At 49.8% G+C, this 22,579-nt stretch overlaps 2 non-coding genes across 2 annotated transcripts; both read left to right on the top strand.

Moving 5' to 3' along the window:
* The first annotated feature begins 3,310 nt into the window (after positions 1 to 3,310).
* Positions 3,311 to 3,383, top strand: Trnaa-ggc (transfer RNA alanine (anticodon GGC)). Its single transcript has one exon. It is a non-coding gene; the product is annotated as a tRNA-Ala (tRNA).
* A 17,358-nt stretch (positions 3,384 to 20,741) lies between these two features.
* On the top strand, positions 20,742 to 20,814 carry Trnaa-ggc (transfer RNA alanine (anticodon GGC)). Its single transcript has one exon. It is a non-coding gene; the product is annotated as a tRNA-Ala (tRNA).
* The last annotated feature ends 1,765 nt before the right edge of the window (positions 20,815 to 22,579 follow it).

Below are 22,579 nucleotides of genomic sequence, written 5' to 3'. Positions count from 1 at the left end.
TATCAACTCGTCCAAGTACTGGTCAGCCTTCCGCCGCCTTACCGGATCTAAACCCTCTCCCTACTACCCTCTCCTTCATGATGACCACCCCTTCCCTGATGCCCTTAGTAAGGCCAACCATTTCGCCTCCTACCTCTCCGATATCCTTACCATCCCTGACGATCCCCAGTTCGATTATTCCCTCTTTCCTGATGTCCGTGATCGAACTGATACCTCTGTCCCCCCGCTTGCTCCTGGCTTCCAGTACTTGGACAACATCACACACACAGAACTAAATACCCCAATCACCACTCAAGATATCATTGCTACACTTCGCCCTAAACGCAACACTGCTCCCGGTCACGATCGTGTTACTTACCGTCACCTCCGTGAAGCTCCTGCCTCCTTCCTCTCCACATTGGCCAGGCTCTACAATGTGGTCCTGTCCACCGGCAACTACCCCGACCTGTGGAAAACCTCCCGGATCCTGATGTTCCTCAAGCCCGACAAACCGCCTTCCGCTGTCTCCTCCTACCGTCCCATCAGCCTTACCTCGGTCTTCAGCAAGGTCCTGGAATCCATTCTTACCCGCCGCCTACACAAGCACCTTCACCAACACCGCCTCCTCCCCCCTACCCAATGTGGCTTTCGGCCGTCCTTCTCAGCCGATGACCTCCTCCTTCACCTCACTCACCTCCTCTCCGAACAACTCAATTCCCGTCGTTCCGCCATCTTCCTTTCCCTCGACCTCGAACGCGCATATGACCGTGTGTGGCATTCCGGTCTCCTTTTCAAGCTCCAAACCTTTGCTCTTCCTCTCAACTATGTCCGTCTGGTCGCTTCCTTCCTTTCCCACCGTCCTTCCTATGTCACCATCCACAACACTGATTCCTACACCTTCTACCCCTCCGCCGGTGTGCCCCAAGGTTCCGTCCTTTCCCCTCTTCTCTACCTCCTTTACACGGCAGACATGCCTCCACCTGCACCTCCCCTACACCTTCTCCAGTACGCCGATGACACTGCCTTCCTTGCCCTCGCTCCCACCCTGCAACGCTCCCAGCACCTTCTCCAATCCTATCTTGACCGGTTCACCACTTGGTGTAACCAGTGGTTGCTCAAGGTCAATCCTTCCAAGACCCAGGCGATCATTGTAGGCAAAACCACTCGTTCCTTCCGTCTCCTTGATTTCTATCTTACTATTTATGGCCGTCCCATCACCCTCACACCTACTCTCAAGTACCTTGGTGTCACCCTCGACCGTCGCCTCTCCTGGAACCCACATCTCCGGACGATCCAAGCCAAGGCGCGCTCCCGCCTCCGCCTCCTTAAGCTCCTTTCTGGCCGTACATGGGGTCTGGACCCTTCCACCATCCTCTACACCTACAAGTCCCTCATCCGTCCTATCCTTTGCTATGCTCATCCCGCCTGGATCTCTGCCCCTCCTACCTTCTACAAGTCCATTCAGATCCTAGAACGCCATGCGCTCCGCCTCGCCTATCGCATCCGTCTCCCTTCCCCCACGCGGATCCTCTATGACCTGATTCCCTTCCCGCACCTCCTCCTTTTCCTCGAACGGTTACGGATCCTCTACACCTCCCGCAAGCTTGATCCTCCACACCCTCTTGTCTCTCCCATCCTCTCCCACCCCAACCCGCTGCCGCGCCTGCATTCCTGTATCCCACCTGCTCTCCATCTTTACACCCTCCACACCCTCTCCCTCGGTGGCTTCCGTCAACTCCCCCTCCCTGATGATGCCCTCCTCCCCTCCATCTACCCCTCCTACCAACTTTGAGCCTTACCTTCCCTCTCCTCTCCTTTTCCTGTGGGCACCCTCTCTCCCTTCTCTCCCTCCCTCCCCTCCCCTTTCTCCTTGGGCTTCCACTCCCCCTACCCTCCCCCTTCTCCTCCATCCCTCTCCTCCACTGGCATCTTCCCCTCCCCCTCTCTCTCCTCTTCCCCACACCTTTTCCCCTTGGCAGGCCACGACTCTGCTGTCTTCCATCAGTTACTTTCATCGTCCTACGCCGAAGACCATCGCATGTGTTTGTGCCTCGACTCTCCTGCAGTGTGTTTGTGTTTCGTCGTTTGTGCTCCGCTGGTTCACGTGTGGCCATCTGCCATCTGCGTTTGTGCACCGTGTTTCTCCGCTTTTATCCATTGTGCTACGCACGTGACCGACTCCGTTTTAACTCTGTTTTGTCTACTGTTTGTACCCCGCCGTCTTGATTGTTTTTATATCTCACTCATCTCTGTTCTGTGTATACTCTGAGGCCGAAGAGCGGCATACTTGGTCCGCTGCCGGCCTACCTGTTTGTCACAGGTATTAAAATCACAATAAAGGAAAAAAAAAAAAAAAAGCGTGAGCGTCGTGTAAAGTCGGAAAAGTCGGCTGCATGGGTGATTGCCAAGTTTAGGGAGCGTTTCGGAGTATGATCAGTGCAATGGAGACGCGGAAACTTGTTGTGGCCCAGTGTTTTGCAGTTGGACGACAAGAGTGGTACACAGTAGCAAAGAGCGAGGCACTGAGATGGCATGAACAATGGAGTGCACAATGGGGCTCGAGATGTGCTTGTTATCTCAGGTGCTGTGTGATTGTCGACAAGGAGTGAAATGGACCAATTTGTGACCGCCCTGTCAATTTAAGACGTTAAAAACAGACGGAATTTGCATTCGTAATACCAGAGCATCGAAACTACTTGGAACTCTTGTGTATATGAACGTGTCCGCGCCTTTGTACTCTGGTACCTTCGCCGCTACAAACCAACCAACCATCGTGTCCGTGCACATCAGAGTCGCAAAGAATGGAGAATAGGCAGGCGTTGTTGTGTGTGCAGCCGTAGCTCAGTTGGCTGATCGTTCGCTTAGTGTGTGAAAGGTCTCGTGTTCAAGCCCCGGCGCATCCATGTTTTGTGGTCAGTGCATGGTAAGTGTTGGTCGCGGCGAACCTAAAGGCACGCAAGAAGTTGCAAAACCAGCGTCACAGACTGATATGATGTGTACTGACATAAGGAGAGCAAGATGTAAGTGTGGGGACCGGCTGTTATCGAGGTGTCATCGAGTGCAGATCTGTCTAAGGTATCAAGGCTTAACGTCATTGAAGTCTAGAGAGTGGACAACACGTTCGTCATACTCAGAGCGATGTCCGAACTCTATTTTCGACGTTATGCGTGCAACTTTCATTGTGGCCAACTACGATTCGATACAGAATGCACGAAACCTGAAAGACACCCTCACTGATACATAGAGAGTAGGATTTGTCTGCGGAATAATGGGAGTGCAAGGATCTGTGACGTTGATATGACTGTATGTAGCACTATTAGTCACCGGGGGTGGGGGCGTAGCTCAGATGGTAGAGCGCTCGGTTGGCGTGCGAGAGGTACTGGGATCGATACCCAGCGCCTCCAGAATTTTTAACACACCTACATTCGCACCTTCCCCTGCAAGTGGAATAATTCACTACTAGTTGAGGTGTCTAGGCAGATACAAGCGAACGATTAGCATCCACAATTGGCAAGCGTGCTTTTATTCGTGCGCAGGAAGCACCCTCCTCCCACACCTACACTTAATTTAGAAACAGTACAAGTGTTCCCATAATATTCTCAAGCCTACGTCGGAAAGATATGCCTTTTGCCGAGTTCACGTAAATCCCACTGCACGTTCCCATTCTTTGCGTGCAGTCGGCTGCTACTGGTGTTGCTGGTTGTGACTGCTGATAACAGATGCCGTAGCAATCAATTCATGGAGTGAATTGTATGTTTTGGGATAGTCTGTCTCTGACATGCAAGCACAGGTGATATAGGTGCGAACACAGGAAGCTTGCAGCCCCTCGCTGCCTGCAGACACAGAGCAGCCACACTAGGAGAGCGGCCTAAGCCGTAGGCGAAATGTGCTCATTCGCTTTGGCGCGACGTCGAACTATAAATAAGGCTGCCACTAGCGTGAGCGTCGTGTAAAGTCGGAAAAGTCGGCTGCATGGGTGATTGCCAAGTTTAGGGAGCGTTTCGGAGTATGATCAGTGCAATGGAGACGCGGAAACTTGTTGTGGCCCAGTGTTTTGCAGTTGGACGACAAGAGTGGTACACAGTAGCAAAGAGCGAGGCACTGAGATGGCATGAACAATGGAGTGCACAATGGGGCTCGAGATGTGCTTGTTATCTCAGGTGCTGTGTGATTGTCGACAAGGAGTGAAATGGACCAATTTGTGACCGCCCTTTCAATTTAAGACGTTAAAAACAGACGGAATTTGCATTCGTAATACCAGAGCATCGAAACTACTTGGAACTCTTGTGTATATGAACGTGTCCGCGCCTTTGTACTCTGGTACCTTCGCCGCTACAAACCAACCAACCATCGTGTCCGTGCACATCAGAGTCGCAAAGAATGGAGAATAGGCAGGCGTTGTTGTGTGTGCAGCTGTAGCTCAGTTGGCTGATCGTTCGCTTAGTGTGTGAAAGGTCTCGTGTTCAAGCCCCGGCGCATCCATGTTTTGTGGTCAGTGCATGGTAAGTGTTGGTCGCGGCGAACCTAAAGGCACGCAAGAAGTTGCAAAACCAGCGTCACAGACTGATATGATGTGTACTGACATAAGGAGAGCAAGATGTAAGTGTGGGGACCGGCTGTTATCGAGGTGTCATCGAGTGCAGATCTGTCTAAGGTATCAAGGCTTAACGTCATTGAAGTCTAGAGAGTGGACAACACGTTCGTCATACTCAGAGCGATGTCCGAACTCTATTTTCGACGTTATGCGTGCAACTTTCATTGTGGCCAACTACGATTCGATACAGAATGCACGAAACCTGAAAGACACCCTCACTGATACATAGAGAGTAGGATTTGTCTGCGGAATAATGGGAGTGCAAGGATCTGTGACGTTGATATGACTGTATGTAGCACTATTAGTCACTGGGGGTGTGGGCGTAGCTCAGATGGTAGAGCGCTCGGTTGGCGTGCGAGAGGTACTGGGATCGATACCCAGCGCCTCCAGAATTTTTAACACACCTACATTCGCACCTTGCCCTGCAAGTGGAATAATTCACTACTAGTTGAGGTGTCTAGGCAGATACAAGCGAACGATTAGCATCCACAATTGGCAAGCGTGCTTTTATTCGTGCGCAGGAAGCACCCTCCTCCCACACCTACACTTAATTTAGAAACAGTACAAGTGTTCCCATAATATTCTCAAGCCTACGTCGGAAAGATATGCCTTTTGCCGAGTTCACGTAAATCCCACTGCACGTTCCCATTCTTTGCGTGCAGTCGGCTGCTACTGGTGTTGCTGGTTGTGACTGCTGATAACAGATGCCGTAGCAATCAATTCATGGAGTGAATTGTATGTTTTGGGATAGTCTGTCTCTGACATGCAAGCACAGGTGATATAGGTGCGAACACAGGAAGCTTGCAGCCCCTCGCTGCCTGCAGACACAGAGCAGCCACACTAGGAGAGCGGCCTAAGCCGTAGGCGAAATGTGCTCATTCGCTTTGGCGCGACGTCGAACTATAAAGAAGGCTGCCACTAGCGTGAGCGTCGTGTAAAGTCGGAAAAGTCGGCTGCATGGGTGATTGCCAAGTTTGGGGAGCGTTTCGGAGTATGATCAGTGCAATGGAGACGCGGAAACTTGTTGTGGCGCAGTGTTTTGCAGTTGGACGACAAGAGTGGTACACAGTAGCAAAGGGCGAGGCACTGAGATGGCATGAACAATGGAGTGCACAATGGGGCTCGAGATGTGCTTGTTATCTCAGGTGCTGTGTGATTGTCGACAAGGAGTGAAATGGACCAATTTGTGACCGCCCTTTCAATTTAAGACGTTAAAAACAGACGGAATTTGCATTCGTAATACCAGAGCATCGAAACTACTTGGAACTCTTGTGTATATGAACGTGTCCGCGCCTTTGTACTCTGGTACCTTCGCCGCTACAAACCAACCAACCATCGTGTCCGTGCACATCAGAGTCGCAAAGAATGGAGAATAGGCAGGCGTTGTTGTGTGTGCAGCCGTAGCTCAGTTGGCTGATCGTTCGCTTAGTGTGTGAAAGGTCTCGTGTTCAAGCCCCGGCGCATCCATGTTTTGTGGTCAGTGCATGGTAAGTGTTGGTCGCGGCGAACCTAAAGGCACGCAAGAAGTTGCAAAACCAGCGTCACAGACTGATATGATGTGTACTGACATAAGGAGAGCAAGATGTAAGTGTGGGGACCGGCTGTTATCGAGGTGTCATCGAGTGCAGATCTGTCTAAGGTATCAAGGCTTAACGTCATTGAAGTCTAGAGAGTGGACAACACGTTCGTCATACTCAGAGCGATGTCCGAACTCTATTTTCGACGTTATGCGTGCAACTTTCATTGTGGCCAACTACGATTCGATACAGAATGCACGAAACCTGAAAGACACCCTCACTGATACATAGAGAGTAGGATTTGTCTGCGGAATAATGGGAGTGCAAGGATCTGTGACGTTGATATGACTGTATGTAGCACTATTAGTCACCGGGGGTGTGGGCGTAGCTCAGATGGTAGAGCGCTCGGTTGGCGTGCGAGAGGTACTGGGATCGATACCCAGCGCCTCCAGAATTTTTAACACACCTACATTCGCACCTTGCCCTGCAAGTGGAATAATTCACTACTAGTTGAGGTGTCTAGGCAGATACAAGCGAACGATTAGCATCCACAATTGGCAAGCGTGCTTTTATTCGTGCGCAGGAAGCACCCTCCTCCCACACCTACACTTAATTTAGAAACAGTACAAGTGTTCCCATAATATTCTCAAGCCTACGTCGGAAAGATATGCCTTTTGCCGACTTCACGTAAATCCCACTGCACGTTCCCATTCTTTGCGTGCAGTCGGCTGCTACTGGTGTTGCTGGTTGTGACTGCTGATAACAGATGCCGTAGCAATCAATTCATGGAGTGAATTGTATGTTTTGGGATAGTCTGTCTCTGACATGCAAGCACAGGTGATATAGGTGCGAACACAGGAAGCTTGCAGCCCCTCGCTGCCTGCAGACACAGAGCAGCCACACTAGGAGAGCGGCCTAAGCCGTAGGCGAAATGTGCTCATTCGCTTTGGCGCGACGTCGAACTATAAATAAGGCTGCCACTAGCGTGAGCGTTGCGTGAGCGTCGTGTAAAGTCGGAAAAGTCGGCTGCATGGGTGATTGCCAAGTTTGGGGAGCGTTTCGGAGTATGATCAGTGCAATGGAGACGCGGAAACTTGTTGTGGCCCAGTGTTTTGCAGTTGGACGACAAGAGTGGTACACAGTAGCAAAGAGCGAGGCACTGAGATGGCATGAACAATGGAGTGCACAATGGGGCTCGAGATGTGCTTGTTATCTCAGGTGCTGTGTGATTGTCGACAAGGAGTGAAATGGACCAATTTGTGACCGCCCTTTCAATTTAAGACGTTAAAAACAGACGGAATTTGCATTCGTAATACCAGAGCATCGAAACTACTTGGAACTCTTGTGTATATGAACGTGTCCGCGCCTTTGTACTCTGGTACCTTCGCCGCTACAAACCAACCAACCATCGTGTCCGTGCACATCAGAGTCGCAAAGAATGGAGAATAGGCAGGCGTTGTTGTGTGTGCAGCCGTAGCTCAGTTGGCTGATCGTTCGCTTAGTGTGTGAAAGGTCTCGTGTTCAAGCCCCGGCGCATCCATGTTTTGTGGTCAGTGCATGGTAAGTGTTGGTCGCGGCGAACCTAAAGGCACGCAAGAAGTTGCAAAACCAGCGTCACAGACTGATATGATGTGTACTGACATAAGGAGAGCAAGATGTAAGTGTGGGGACCGGCTGTTATCGAGGTGTCATCGAGTGCAGATCTGTCTAAGGTATCAAGGCTTAACGTCATTGAAGTCTAGAGAGTGGACAACACGTTCGTCATACTCAGAGCGATGTCCGAACTCTATTTTCGACGTTATGCGTGCAACTTTCATTGTGGCCAACTACGATTCGATACAGAATGCACGAAACCTGAAAGACACCCTCACTGATACATAGAGAGTAGGATTTGTCTGCGGAATAATGGGAGTGCAAGGATCTGTGACGTTGATATGACTGTATGTAGCACTATTAGTCACCGGGGGTGTGGGCGTAGCTCAGATGGTAGAGCGCTCGGTTGGCGTGCGAGAGGTACTGGGATCGATACCCAGCGCCTCCAGAATTTTTAACACACCTACATTCGCACCTTGCCCTGCAAGTGGAATAATTCACTACTAGTTGAGGTGTCTAGGCAGATACAAGCGAACGATTAGCATCCACAATTGGCAAGCGTGCTTTTATTCGTGCGCAGGAAGCACCCTCCTCCCACACCTACACTTAATTTAGAAACAGTACAAGTGTTCCCATAATATTCTCAAGCCTACGTCGGAAAGATATGCCTTTTGCCGACTTCACGTAAATCCCACTGCACGTTCCCATTCTTTGCGTGCAGTCGGCTGCTACTGGTGTTGCTGGTTGTGACTGCTGATAACAGATGCCGTAGCAATCAATTCATGGAGTGAATTGTATGTTTTGGGATAGTCTGTCTCTGACATGCAAGCACAGGTGATATAGGTGCGAACACAGGAAGCTTGCAGCCCCTCGCTGCCTGCAGACACAGAGCAGCCACACTAGGAGAGCGGCCTAAGCCGTAGGCGAAATGTGCTCATTCGCTTTGGCGCGACGTCGAACTATAAATAAGGCTGCCACTAGCGTGAGCGTTGCGTGAGCGTCGTGTAAAGTCGGAAAAGTCGGCTGCATGGGTGATTGCCAAGTTTGGGGAGCGTTTCGGAGTATGATCAGTGCAATGGAGACGCGGAAACGTGTTGTGGCCCAGTGTTTTGCAGTTGGACGACAAGAGTGGTACACAGTAGCAAAGAGCGAGGCACTGAGATGGCATGAACAATGGAGTGCACAATGGGGCTCGAGATGTGCTTGTTATCTCAGGTGCTGAGTGATTGTCGACAAGGAGTGAAATGGACCAATTTGTGACCGCCCTGTCAATTTAAGACGTTAAAAACAGACGGAATTTGCATTCGTAATACCAGAGCATCGAAACTACTTGGAACTCTTGTGTATATGAACGTGTCCGCGCCTTTGTACTCTGGTACCTTCGCCGCTACAAACCAACCAACCATCGTGTCCGTGCACATCAGAGTCGCAAAGAATGGAGAATAGGCAGGCCTTGTTGAGTGCGCAGCCGTAGCTCAGTTGGCTGATCGTTCGCTTAGTGTGTGAAAGGTCTCGTGTTCAAGCCCCGGCGCATCCATGTTTTGTGGTCAGTGCATGGTAAGTGTTGGTCGCGGCGAACCTAAAGGCACGCAAGAAGTTGCAAAACCAGCGTCACAGACTGATATGATGTGTACTGACATAAGGAGAGCAAGATGTAAGTGTGGGGACCGGCTGTTATCGAGGTGTCATCGAGTGCAGATCTGTCTAAGGTATCAAGGCTTAACGTCATTGATGTCTAGAGAGTGGACAACACGTTCGTCATACTCAGAGCGATGTCCGAACTCTATTTTCGACGTTATGCGTGCAACTTTCATTGTGGCCAACTACGATTCGATACAGAATGCACGAAACCTGAAGACACCATCACTGATACATAGAGAGTAGGATTTGTCTGCGGAATAATGGGAGTGCAAGGATCTGTGACGTTGATATAACTGTATGTAGCACTATTAGTCACCGGGGGTGTGGGCGTAGCTGAGATGGTAGAGCGCTTGGTTGGCGTGCGAGAGGTACTGGGATCGATACCCAGCGCCTCCAGAATTTTTAACACACCTACATTCGCACCTTGCCCTGCAAGTGGAATAATTCACTACTAGTTGAGGTGTCTAGGCAGATACAAGCGAACGATTAGCATCCACAATTGGCAAGCGTGCTTTTATTCGTGTGCAGGAAGCACCCTCCTCCCACACCTACACTTAATTTAGAAACAGTACAAGTGTTCCCATAATATTCTCAAGCCTACGTCGGAAAGATATGCCTTTTGCCGACTTCACGTAAATCCCACTGCACGTTCCCATTCTTTGCGTGCAGTCGGCTGCTACTGGTGTTGCTGGTTGTGACTGCTGATAACAGATGCCGTAGCAATCAATTCATTGAGTGAATTGTATGTTTTGGGACAGTCTGTCTCTGACATGCAAGCACAGGTGATATAGGTGCGAACACAGGAAGCTTGCAGCCCCTCGCTGCCTGCAGACACAGAGCAGCCACACTAGGAGAGCGGCCTAAGCCGTAGGCGAAATGTGCTCATTCGCTTTGGCGCGACGTCGAACTATAAATAAGGCTGCCACTAGCGTGAGCGTTGCGTGAGCGTCGTGTAAAGTCGGAAAAGTCGGCTGCATGGGTGATTGCCTAGTTTAGGGAGCGTTTCGGAGTATGATCAGTGCAATGGAGACACGGAAACTTGTTGTGGCCCAGTGTTTTGCAGTTGGACGACAAGAGTGGTACACAGTAGCAAAGAGCGAGGCACTGAGATGGCATGAACAATGGAGTGCACAATGGGGCTCGAGATGTGCTTGTTATCTCAGGTGCTGTGTGATTGTCGACAAGGAGTGAAATGGACCAATTTGTGACCGCCCTTTCAATTTAAGACGTTAAAAACAGACGGAATTTGCATTCGTAATACCAGAGCATCGAAACTACTTGGAACTCTTGTGTATATGAACGTGTCCGCGCCTTTGTACTCTGGTACCTTCGCCGCTACAAACCAACCAACCATCGTGTCCGTGCACATCAGAGTCGCAAAGAATGGAGAATAGGCAGGCGTTGTTGTGTGTGCAGCCGTAGCTCAGTTGGCTGATCGTTCGCTTAGTGTGTGAAAGGTCTCGGGTTCAAGCCCCGGCGCATCCATGTTTTGTGGTCAGTGCATGGTAAGTGTTGGTCGCGGCGAACCTAAAGGCACGCAAGAAGTTGCAAAACCAGCGTCACAGACTGATATGATGTGTACTGACATAAGGAGAGCAAGATGTAAGTGTGGGGACCGGCTGTTATCGAGGTGTCATCGAGTGCAGATCTGTCTAAGGTATCAAGGCTTAACGTCATTGAAGTCTAGAGAGTGGACAACACGTTCGTCATACTCAGAGCGATGTCCGAACTCTATTTTCGACGTTATGCGTGCAACTTTCATTGTGGCCAACTACGATTCGATACAGAATGCACGAAACCTGAAAGACACCCTCACTGATACATAGAGAGTAGGATTGGTCTGCGGAATAATGGGAGTGCAAGGATCTGTGACGTTGATATGACTGTATGTAGCACTATTAGTCACCGGGGGTGTGGGCGTAGCTCAGATGGTAGAGCGCTCGGTTGGCGTGCGAGAGGTACTGGGATCGATACCCAGCGCCTCCAGAATTTTTAACACACCTACATTCGCACCTTGCCCTGCAAGTGGAATAATTCACTACTAGTTGAGGTGTCTAGGCAGATACAAGCGAACGATTAGCATCCACAATTGGCAAGCGTGCTTTTATTCGTGCGCAGGAAGCACCCTCCTCCCACACCTACACTTAATTTAGAAACAGTACAAGTGTTCCCATAATATTCTCAAGCCTACGTCGGAAAGATATGCCTTTTGCCGAGTTCACGTAAATCCCACTGCACGTTCCCATTCTTTGCGTGCAGTCGGCTGCTACTGGTGTTGCTGGTTGTGACTGCTGATAACAGATGCCGTAGCAATCAATTCATGGAGTGAATTGTATGTTTTGGGATAGTCTGTCTCTGACATGCAAGCACAGGTGATATAGGTGCGAACACAGGAAGCTTGCAGCCCCTCGCTGCCTGCAGACACAGAGCAGCCACACTAGGAGAGCGGCCTAAGCCGTAGGCGAAATGTGCTCATTCGCTTTGGCGCGACGTCGAACTATAAATAAGGCTGCCACTAGCGTGAGCGTCGTGTAAAGTCGGAAAAGTCGGCTGCATGGGTGATTGCCAAGTTTAGGGAGCGTTTCGGAGTATGATCAGTGCAATGGAGACGCGGAAACTTGTTGTGGCCCAGTGTTTTGCAGTTGGACGACAAGAGTGGTACACAGTAGCAAAGAGCGAGGCACTGAGATGGCATGAACAATGGAGTGCACAATGGGGCTCGAGATGTGCTTGTTATCTCAGGTGCTGTGTGATTGTCGACAAGGAGTGAAATGGACCAATTTGTGACCGCCCTTTCAATTTAAGACGTTAAAAACAGACGGAATTTGCATTCGTAATACCAGAGCATCGAAACTACTTGGAACTCTTGTGTATATGAACGTGTCCGCGCCTTTGTACTCTGGTACCTTCGCCGCTACAAACCAACCAACCATCGTGTCCGTGCACATCAGAGTCGCAAAGAATGGAGAATAGGCAGGCGTTGTTGTGTGTGCAGCCGTAGCTCAGTTGGCTGATCGTTCGCTTAGTGTGTGAAAGGTCTCGTGTTCAAGCCCCGGCGCATCCATGTTTTGTGGTCAGTGCATGGTAAGTGTTGGTCGCGGCGAACCTAAAGGCACGCAAGAAGTTGCAAAACCAGCGTCACAGACTGATATGATGTGTACTGACATAAGGAGAGCAAGATGTAAGTGTGGGGACCGGCTGTTATCGAGGTGTCATCGAGTGCAGATCTGTCTAAGGTATCAAGGCTTAACGTCATTGAAGTCTAGAGAGTGGACAACACGTTCGTCATACTCAGAGCGATGTCCGAACTCTATTTTCGACGTTATGCGTGCAACTTTCATTGTGGCCAACTACGATTCGATACAGAATGCACGAAACCTGAAAGACACCCTCACTGATACATAGAGAGTAGGATTGGTCTGCGGAATAATGGGAGTGCAAGGATCTGTGACGTTGATATGACTGTATGTAGCACTATTAGTCACCGGGGGTGTGGGCGTAGCTCAGATGGTAGAGCGCTCGGTTGGCGTGCGAGAGGTACTGGGATCGATACCCAGCGCCTCCAGAATTTTTAACACACCTACATTCGCACCTTGCCCTGCAAGTGGAATAATTCACTACTAGTTGAGGTGTCTAGGCAGATACAAGCGAACGATTAGCATCCACAATTGGCAAGCGTGCTTTTATTCGTGCGCAGGAAGCACCCTCCTCCCACACCTACACTTAATTTAGAAACAGTACAAGTGTTCCCATAATATTCTCAAGCCTACGTCGGAAAGATATGCCTTTTGCCGACTTCACGTAAATCCCACTGCACGTTCCCATTCTTTGCGTGCAGTCGGCTGCTACTGGTGTTGCTGGTTGTGACTGCTGATAACAGATGCCGTAGCAATCAATTCATGGAGTGAATTGTATGTTTTGGGATAGTCTGTCTCTGACATGCAAGCACAGGTGATATAGGTGCGAACACAGGAAGCTTGCAGCCCCTCGCTGCCTGCAGACACAGAGCAGCCACACTAGGAGAGCGGCCTAAGCCGTAGGCGAAATGTGCTCATTCGCTTTGGCGCGACGTCGAACTATAAAGAAGGCTGCCACTAGCGTGAGCGTCGTGTAAAGTCGGAAAAGTCGGCTGCATGGGTGATTGCCAAGTTTGGGGAGCGTTTCGGAGTATGATCAGTGCAATGGAGACGCGGAAACTTGTTGTGGCCCAGTGTTTTGCAGTTGGACGACAAGAGTGGTACACAGTAGCAAAGAGCGAGGCACTGAGATGGCATGAACAATGGAGTGCACAATGGGGCTCGAGATGTGCTTGTTATCTCAGGTGCTGTGTGATTGTCGACAAGGAGTGAAATGGACCAATTTGTGACCGCCCTTTCAATTTAAGACGTTAAAAACAGACGGAATTTGCATTCGTAATACCAGAGCATCGAAACTACTTGGAACTCTTGTGTATATGAACGTGTCCGCGCCTTTGTACTCTGGTACCTTCGCCGCTACAAACCAACCAACCATCGTGTCCGTGCACATCAGAGTCGCAAAGAATGGAGAATAGGCAGGCGTTGTTGTGTGTGCAGCCGTAGCTCAGTTGGCTGATCGTTCGCTTAGTGTGTGAAAGGTCTCGTGTTCAAGCCCCGGCGCATCCATGTTTTGTGGTCAGTGCATGGTAAGTGTTGGTCGCGGCGAACCTAAAGGCACGCAAGAAGTTGCAAAACCAGCGTCACAGACTGATATGATGTGTACTGACATAAGGAGAGCAAGATGTAAGTGTGGGGACCGGCTGTTATCGAGGTGTCATCGAGTGCAGATCTGTCTAAGGTATCAAGGCTTAACGTCATTGAAGTCTAGAGAGTGGACAACACGTTCGTCATACTCAGAGCGATGTCCGAACTCTATTTTCGACGTTATGCGTGCAACTTTCATTGTGGCCAACTACGATTCGATACAGAATGCACGAAACCTGAAAGACACCCTCACTGATACATAGAGAGTAGGATTGGTCTGCGGAATAATGGGAGTGCAAGGATCTGTGACGTTGATATGACTGTATGTAGCACTATTAGTCACCGGGGGTGTGGGCGTAGCTCAGATGGTAGAGCGCTCGGTTGGCGTGCGAGAGGTACTGGGATCGATACCCAGCGCCTCCAGAATTTTTAACACACCTACATTCGCACCTTGCCCTGCAAGTGGAATAATTCACTACTAGTTGAGGTGTCTAGGCAGATACAAGCGAACGATTAGCATCCACAATTGGCAAGCGTGCTTTTATTCGTGCGCAGGAAGCACCCTCCTCCCACACCTACACTTAATTTAGAAACAGTACAAGTGTTCCCATAATATTCTCAAGCCTACGTCGGAAAGATATGCCTTTTGCCGACTTCACGTAAATCCCACTGCACGTTCCCATTCTTTGCGTGCAGTCGGCTGCTACTGGTGTTGCTGGTTGTGACTGCTGATAACAGATGCCGTAGCAATCAATTCATGGAGTGAATTGTATGTTTTGGGATAGTCTGTCTCTGACATGCAAGCACAGGTGATATAGGTGCGAACACAGGAAGCTTGCAGCCCCTCGCTGCCTGCAGACACAGAGCAGCCACACTAGGAGAGCGGCCTAAGCCGTAGGCGAAATGTGCTCATTCGCTTTGGCGCGACGTCGAACTATAAATAAGGCTGCCACTAGCGTGAGCGTTGCGTGAGCGTCGTGTAAAGTCGGAAAAGTCGGCTGCATGGGTGATTGCCAAGTTTAGGGAGCGTTTCGGAGTATGATCAGTGCAATGGAGACGCGGAAACTTGTTGTGGCCCAGTGTTTTGCAGTTGGACGACAAGAGTGGTACACAGTAGCAAAGAGCGAGGCACTGAGATGGCATGAACAATGGAGTGCACAATGGGGCTCGAGATGTGCTTGTTATCTCAGGTGCTGTGTGATTGTCGACAAGGAGTGAAATGGACCAATTTGTGACCGCCCTTTCAATTTAAGACGTTAAAAACAGACGGAATTTGCATTCGTAATACCAGAGCATCGAAACTACTTGGAACTCTTGTGTATATGAACGTGTCCGCGCCTTTGTACTCTGGTACCTTCGCCGCTACAAACCAACCAACCATCGTGTCCGTGCACATCAGAGTCGCAAAGAATGGAGAATAGGCAGGCGTTGTTGTGTGTGCAGCCGTAGCTCAGTTGGCTGATCGTTCGCTTAGTGTGTGAAAGGTCTCGTGTTCAAGCCCCGGCGCATCCATGTTTTGTGGTCAGTGCATGGTAAGTGTTGGTCGCGGCGAACCTAAAGGCACGCAAGAAGTTGCAAAACCAGCGTCACAGACTGATATGATGTGTACTGACATAAGGAGAGCAAGATGTAAGTGTGGGGACCGGCTGTTATCGAGGTGTCATCGAGTGCAGATCTGTCTAAGGTATCAAGGCTTAACGTCATTGAAGTCTAGAGAGTGGACAACACGTTCGTCATACTCAGAGCGATGTCCGAACTCTATTTTCGACGTTATGCGTGCAACTTTCATTGTGGCCAACTACGATTCGATACAGAATGCACGAAACCTGAAAGACACCCTCACTGATACATAGAGAGTAGGATTGGTCTGCGGAATAATGGGAGTGCAAGGATCTGTGACGTTGATATGACTGTATGTAGCACTATTAGTCACCGGGGGTGTGGGCGTAGCTCAGATGGTAGAGCGCTCGGTTGGCGTGCGAGAGGTACTGGGATCGATACCCAGCGCCTCCAGAATTTTTAACACACCTACATTCGCACCTTGCCCTGCAAGTGGAATAATTCACTACTAGTTGAGGTGTCTAGGCAGATACAAGCGAACGATTAGCATCCACAATTGGCAAGCGTGCTTTTATTCGTGCGCAGGAAGCACCCTCCTCCCACACCTACACTTAATTTAGAAACAGTACAAGTGTTCCCATAATATTCTCAAGCCTACGTCGGAAAGATATGCCTTTTGCCGACTTCACGTAAATCCCACTGCACGTTCCCATTCTTTGCGTGCAGTCGGCTGCTACTGGTGTTGCTGGTTGTGACTGCTGATAACAGATGCCGTAGCAATCAATTCATGGAGTGAATTGTATGTTTTGGGATAGTCTGTCTCTGACATGCAAGCACAGGTGATATAGGTGCGAACACAGGAAGCTTGCAGCCCCTCGCTGCCTGCAGACACAGAGCAGCCACACTAGGAGAGCGGCCTAAGCCGTAGGCGAAATGTGCTCATTCGCTTTGGCGCGACGTCGAACTATAAATAAGGCTGCCACTAGCGTGAGCGTTGCGTGAGCGTCGTGTAAAGTCGGAAAAGTCGGCTGCATGGGTGATTGCCAAGTTTGGGGAGCGTTTCGGAGTATGATCAGTGCAATGGAGACGCGGAAACGTGTTGTGGCCCAGTGTTTTGCAGTTGGACGACAAGAGTGGTACACAGTAGCAAAGAGCGAGGCACTGAGATGGCATGAACAATGGAGTGCACAATGGGGCTCGAGATGTGCTTGTTATCTCAGGTGCTGAGTGATTGTCGACAAGGAGTGAAATGGACCAATTTGTGACCGCCCTGTCAATTTAAGACGTTAAAAACAGACGGAATTTGCATTCGTAATACCAGAGCATCGAAACTACTTGGAACTCTTGTGTATATGAACGTGTCCGCGCCTTTGTACTCTGGTACCTTCGCCGCTACAAACCAACCAACCATCGTGTCCGTGCACATCAGAGTCGCAAAGAATGGAGAATAGGCAGGCCTTGTTGAGTGCGCAGCCGTAGCTCAGTTGGCTGATCGTTCGCTTAGTGTGTGAAAGGTCTCGTGTTCAAGCCCCGGCGCATCCATGTTTTGTGGTCAGTGCATGGTAAGTGTTGGTCGCGGCGAACCTAAAGGCACGCAAGAAGTTGCAAAACCAGCGTCACAGACTGATATGATGTGTACTGACATAAGGAGAGCAAGATGTAAGTGTGGGGACCGGCTGTTATCGAGGTGTCATCGAGTGCAGATCTGTCTAAGGTATCAAGGCTTAACGTCATTGATGTCTAGAGAGTGGACAACACGTTCGTCATACTCAGAGCGATGTCCGAACTCTATTTTCGACGTTATGCGTGCAACTTTCATTGTGGCCAACTACGATTCGATACAGAATGCACGAAACCTGAAGACACCATCACTGATACATAGAGAGTAGGATTTGTCTGCGGAATAATGGGAGTGCAAGGATCTGTGACGTTGATATAACTGTATGTAGCACTATTAGTCACCGGGGGTGTGGGCGTAGCTGAGATGGTAGAGCGCTTGGTTGGCGTGCGAGAGGTACTGGGATCGATACCCAGCGCCTCCAGAATTTTTAACACACCTACATTCGCACCTTGCCCTGCAAGTGGAATAATTCACTACTAGTTGAGGTGTCTAGGCAGATACAAGCGAACGATTAGCATCCACAATTGGCAAGCGTGCTTTTATTCGTGTGCAGGAAGCACCCTCCTCCCACACCTACACTTAATTTAGAAACAGTACAAGTGTTCCCATAATATTCTCAAGCCTACGTCGGAAAGATATGCCTTTTGCCGACTTCACGTAAATCCCACTGCACGTTCCCATTCTTTGCGTGCAGTCGGCTGCTACTGGTGTTGCTGGTTGTGACTGCTGATAACAGATGCCGTAGCAATCAATTCATGGAGTGAATTGTATGTTTTGGGATAGTCTGTCTCTGACAAGCAAGCACAGGTGATATAGTTGCGAACACAGGAAGCTTGCAGCCCCTCGCTGCCTGCAGACACAGAGCAGCCACACTAGGAGAGCGGCCTAAGCCGTAGGCGAAATGTGCTCATTCGCTTTGGCGCGACGTCGAACTATAAATAAGGCTGCCACTAGCGTGAGCGTTGCGTGAGCGTCGTGTAAAGTCGGAAAAGTCGGCTGCATGGGTGATTGCCAAGTTTGGGGAGCGTTTCGGAGTATGATCAGTGCAATGGAGACGCGGAAACTTGTTGTGGCGCAGTGTTTTGCAGTTGGACGACAAGAGTGGTACACAGTAGCAAAGAGCGAGGCACTGAGATGGCATGAACAATGGAGTGCACAATGGGGCTCGAGATGTGCTTGTTATCTCAGGTGCTGTGTGATTGTCGACAAGGAGTGAAATGGACCAATTTGTGACTGCCCTGTCAATTTAAGACGTTAAAAACAGACGGAATTTGCATTCGTAATACCAGAGCATCGAAACGACTTGGAACTCTTGTGTATATGAACGTGTCCGCGCCTTTGTACTCTGGTACCTTCGCCGCTACAAACCAACCAACCATCGTGTCCGTGCACATCAGAGTCGCAAAGAATGGAGAATAGGCAGGCTTGGTCGTGTGTGCAGCCGTAGCTCAGTTGGCTGATCTTTCGCTTAGAAGTGTGAAAGGTCTCGGGTTCAAGCCCCGGCGCATCCATGTTTTGTGGTCAGTGCATGGTAAGTGTTGGTCGCGGCGAACCTAAAGGCACGCAAGAAGTTGCAAAACCAGCGTCACAGACTGATATGATGTGTACTGACATAAGGAGAGCAAGATGTAAGTGTGGGGACCGGCTGTTATCGAGGTGTCATCGAGTGCAGATCTGTCTAAGGTATCAAGGCTTAACGTCATTGAAGTCTAGAGAGTGGACAACACGTTCGTCATACTCAGAGCGATGTCCGAACTCTATTTTCGACGTTATGCGTGCAACTTTCATTGTGGCCAACTACGATTCGATACAGAATGCACGAAACCTGAAGACACCATCACTGATACATAGAGAGTAGGATTTGTCTGCGGAATAATGGGAGTGCAAGGATCTGTGACGTTGATATGACTGTATGTAGCACTATTAGTCACCGGGGGTGTGGGCGTAGCTGAGATGGTAGAGCGCTTGGTTGGCGTGCGAGAGGTACTGGGATCGATGCCCAGCGCCTCCAGAATTTTTAACACACCTACATTCGCACCTTGCCCTGCAAGTGGAATAATTCACTACTAGTTGAGGTGTCTAGGCAGATACAAGCGAACGATTAGCATCCACAATTGGCAAGCGTGCTTTTATTCGTGCGCAGGAAGCACCCTCCTCCCACACCTACACTTAATTTAGAAACAGTACAAGTGTTCCCATAATATTCTCAAGCCTACGTCGGAAAGATATGCCTTTTGCCGAGTTCACGTAAATCCCACTGCACGTTCCCATTCTTTGCGTGCAGTCGGCTGCTACTGGTGTTGCTGGTTGTGACTGCTGATAACAGATGCCGTAGCAATCAATTCATGGAGTGAATTGTATGTTTTGGGATAGTCTCTCTGACATGCAAGCACAGGTGATATAGGTGCGAACACAGGAAGCTTGCAGCCCCTCGCTGCCTGCAGACACAGAGCAGCCACACTAGGAGAGCGGCCTAAGCCGTAGGCGATATGTGCTCATTCGCTTTGGCGCGACGTCGAACTATAAATAAGGCTGCCACTAGCGTGAGCGTCGTGTAAAGTCGGAAAAGTCGGCTGCATGGGTGATTGCCAAGTTTGGGGAGCGTTTCGGAGTATGATCAGTGCAATGGAGACGCGGAAACTTGTTGTGGCCCAGTGTTTTGCAGTTGGACGACAAGAGTGGTACACAGTAGCAAAGAGCGAGGCACTGAGATGGCATGAACAATGGAGTGCACAATGGGGCTCGAGATGTGCTTGTTATCTCAGGTGCTGTGTGATTGTCGACAAGGAGTGAAATGGACCAATTTGTGACCGCCCTTTCAATTTAAGACGTTAAAAACAGACGGAATTTGCATTCGTAATACCAGAGCATCGAAACGACTTGGAACTCTTGTGTATATGAACGTGTCCGCGCCTTTGTACTCTGGTACCTTCGCCGCTACAAACCAACCAACCATCGTGTCCGTGCACATCAGAGTCGCAAAGAATGGAGAATAGGCAGGCCTTGTTGTGTGTGCAGCCGTAGCTCAGTTGGCTGATCGTTCGCTTAGTGTGTGAAAGGTCTCGTGTTCAAGCCCCGGCGCATCCATGTTTTGTGGTCAGTGCATGGTAAGTGTTGGTCGCGGCGAACCTAAAGGCACGCAAGAAGTTGCAAAACCAGCGTCACAGACTGATATGATGTGTACTGACATAAGGAGAGCAAGATGTAAGTGTGGGGACCGGCTGTTATCGAGGTGTCATCGAGTGCAGATCTGTCTAAGGTATCAAGGCTTAACGTCATTGAAGTCTAGAGAGTGGACAACACGTTCGTCATACTCAGAGCGATGTCCGAACTCTATTTTCGACGTTATGCGTGCAACTTTCATTGTGGCCAACTACGATTCGATACAGAATGCACGAAACCTGAAAGACACCCTCACTGATACATAGAGAGTAGGATTTGTCTGCGGAATAATGGGAGTGCAAGGATCTGTGACGTTGATATGACTGTATGTAGCACTATTAGTCACCGGGGGTGGGGGCGTAGCTCAGATGGTAGAGCGCTCGGTTGGCGTGCGAGAGGTACTGGGATCGATACCCAGCGCCTCCAGAATTTTTAACACACCTACATTCGCACCTTGCCCTGCAAGTGGAATAATTCACTACTAGTTGAGGTGTCTAGGCAGATACAAGCGAACGATTAGCATCCACAATTGGCAAGCGTGCTTTTATTCGTGCGCAGGAAGCACCCTCCTCCCACACCTACACTTAATTTAGAAACAGTACAAGTGTTCCCATAATATTCTCAAGCCTACGTCGGAAAGATATGCCTTTTGCCGAGTTCACGTAAATCCCACTGCACGTTCCCATTCTTTGCGTGCAGTCGGCTGCTACTGGTGTTGCTGGTTGTGACTGCTGATAACAGATGCCGTAGCAATCAATTCATGGAGTGAATTGTATGTTTTGGGATAGTCTGTCTCTGACATGCAAGCACAGGTGATATAGGTGCGAACACAGGAAGCTTGCAGCCCCTCGCTGCCTGCAGACACAGAGCAGCCACACTAGGAGAGCGGCCTAAGCCGTAGGCGAAATGTGCTCATTCGCTTTGGCGCGACGTCGAACTATAAATAAGGCTGCCACTAGCGTGAGCGTTGCGTGAGCGTCGTGTAAAGTCGGAAAAGTCGGCTGCATGGGTGATTGCCAAGTTTAGGGAGCGTTTCGGAGTATGATCAGTGCAATGGAGACGCGGAAACTTGTTGTGGCCCAGTGTTTTGCAGTTGGACGACAAGAGTGGTACACAGTAGCAAAGAGCGAGGCACTGAGATGGCATGAACAATGGAGTGCACAATGGGGCTCGAGATGTGCTTGTTATCTCAGGTGCTGTGTGATTGTCGACAAGGAGTGAAATGGACCAATTTGTGACCGCCCTTTCAATTTAAGACGTTAAAAACAGACGGAATTTGCATTCGTAATACCAGAGCATCGAAACTACTTGGAACTCTTGTGTATATGAACGTGTCCGCGCCTTTGTACTCTGGTACCTTCGCCGCTACAAACCAACCAACCATCGTGTCCGTGCACATCAGAGTCGCAAAGAATGGAGAATAGGCAGGCGTTGTTGTGTGTGCAGCCGTAGCTCAGTTGGCTGATCGTTCGCTTAGTGTGTGAAAGGTCTCGTGTTCAAGCCCCGGCGCATCCATGTTTTGTGGTCAGTGCATGGTAAGTGTTGGTCGCGGCGAACCTAAAGGCACGCAAGAAGTTGCAAAACCAGCGTCACAGACTGATATGATGTGTACTGACATAAGGAGAGCAAGATGTAAGTGTGGGGACCGGCTGTTATCGAGGTGTCATCGAGTGCAGATCTGTCTAAGGTATCAAGGCTTAACGTCATTGAAGTCTAGAGAGTGGACAACACGTTCGTCATACTCAGAGCGATGTCCGAACTCTATTTTCGACGTTATGCGTGCAACTTTCATTGTGGCCAACTACGATTCGATACAGAATGCACGAAACCTGAAAGACACCCTCACTGATACATAGAGAGTAGGATTGGTCTGCGGAATAATGGGAGTGCAAGGATCTGTGACGTTGATATGACTGTATGTAGCACTATTAGTCACCGGGGGTGTGGGCGTAGCTCAGATGGTAGAGCGCTCGGTTGGCGTGCGAGAGGTACTGGGATCGATACCCAGCGCCTCCAGAATTTTTAACACACCTACATTCGCACCTTGCCCTGCAAGTGGAATAATTCACTACTAGTTGAGGTGTCTAGGCAGATACAAGCGAACGATTAGCATCCACAATTGGCAAGCGTGCTTTTATTCGTGCGCAGGAAGCACCCTCCTCCCACACCTACACTTAATTTAGAAACAGTA

This window comes from Schistocerca gregaria, chromosome 9 (genome assembly GCF_023897955.1).
Source record: "Schistocerca gregaria isolate iqSchGreg1 chromosome 9, iqSchGreg1.2, whole genome shotgun sequence".
NCBI classification, from domain to species: domain Eukaryota; kingdom Metazoa; phylum Arthropoda; class Insecta; order Orthoptera; family Acrididae; genus Schistocerca; species Schistocerca gregaria.
The sequence above is the reverse complement of the archived record's forward strand: the minus strand, read 5'-3'. Positions and strand labels throughout refer to the sequence as shown.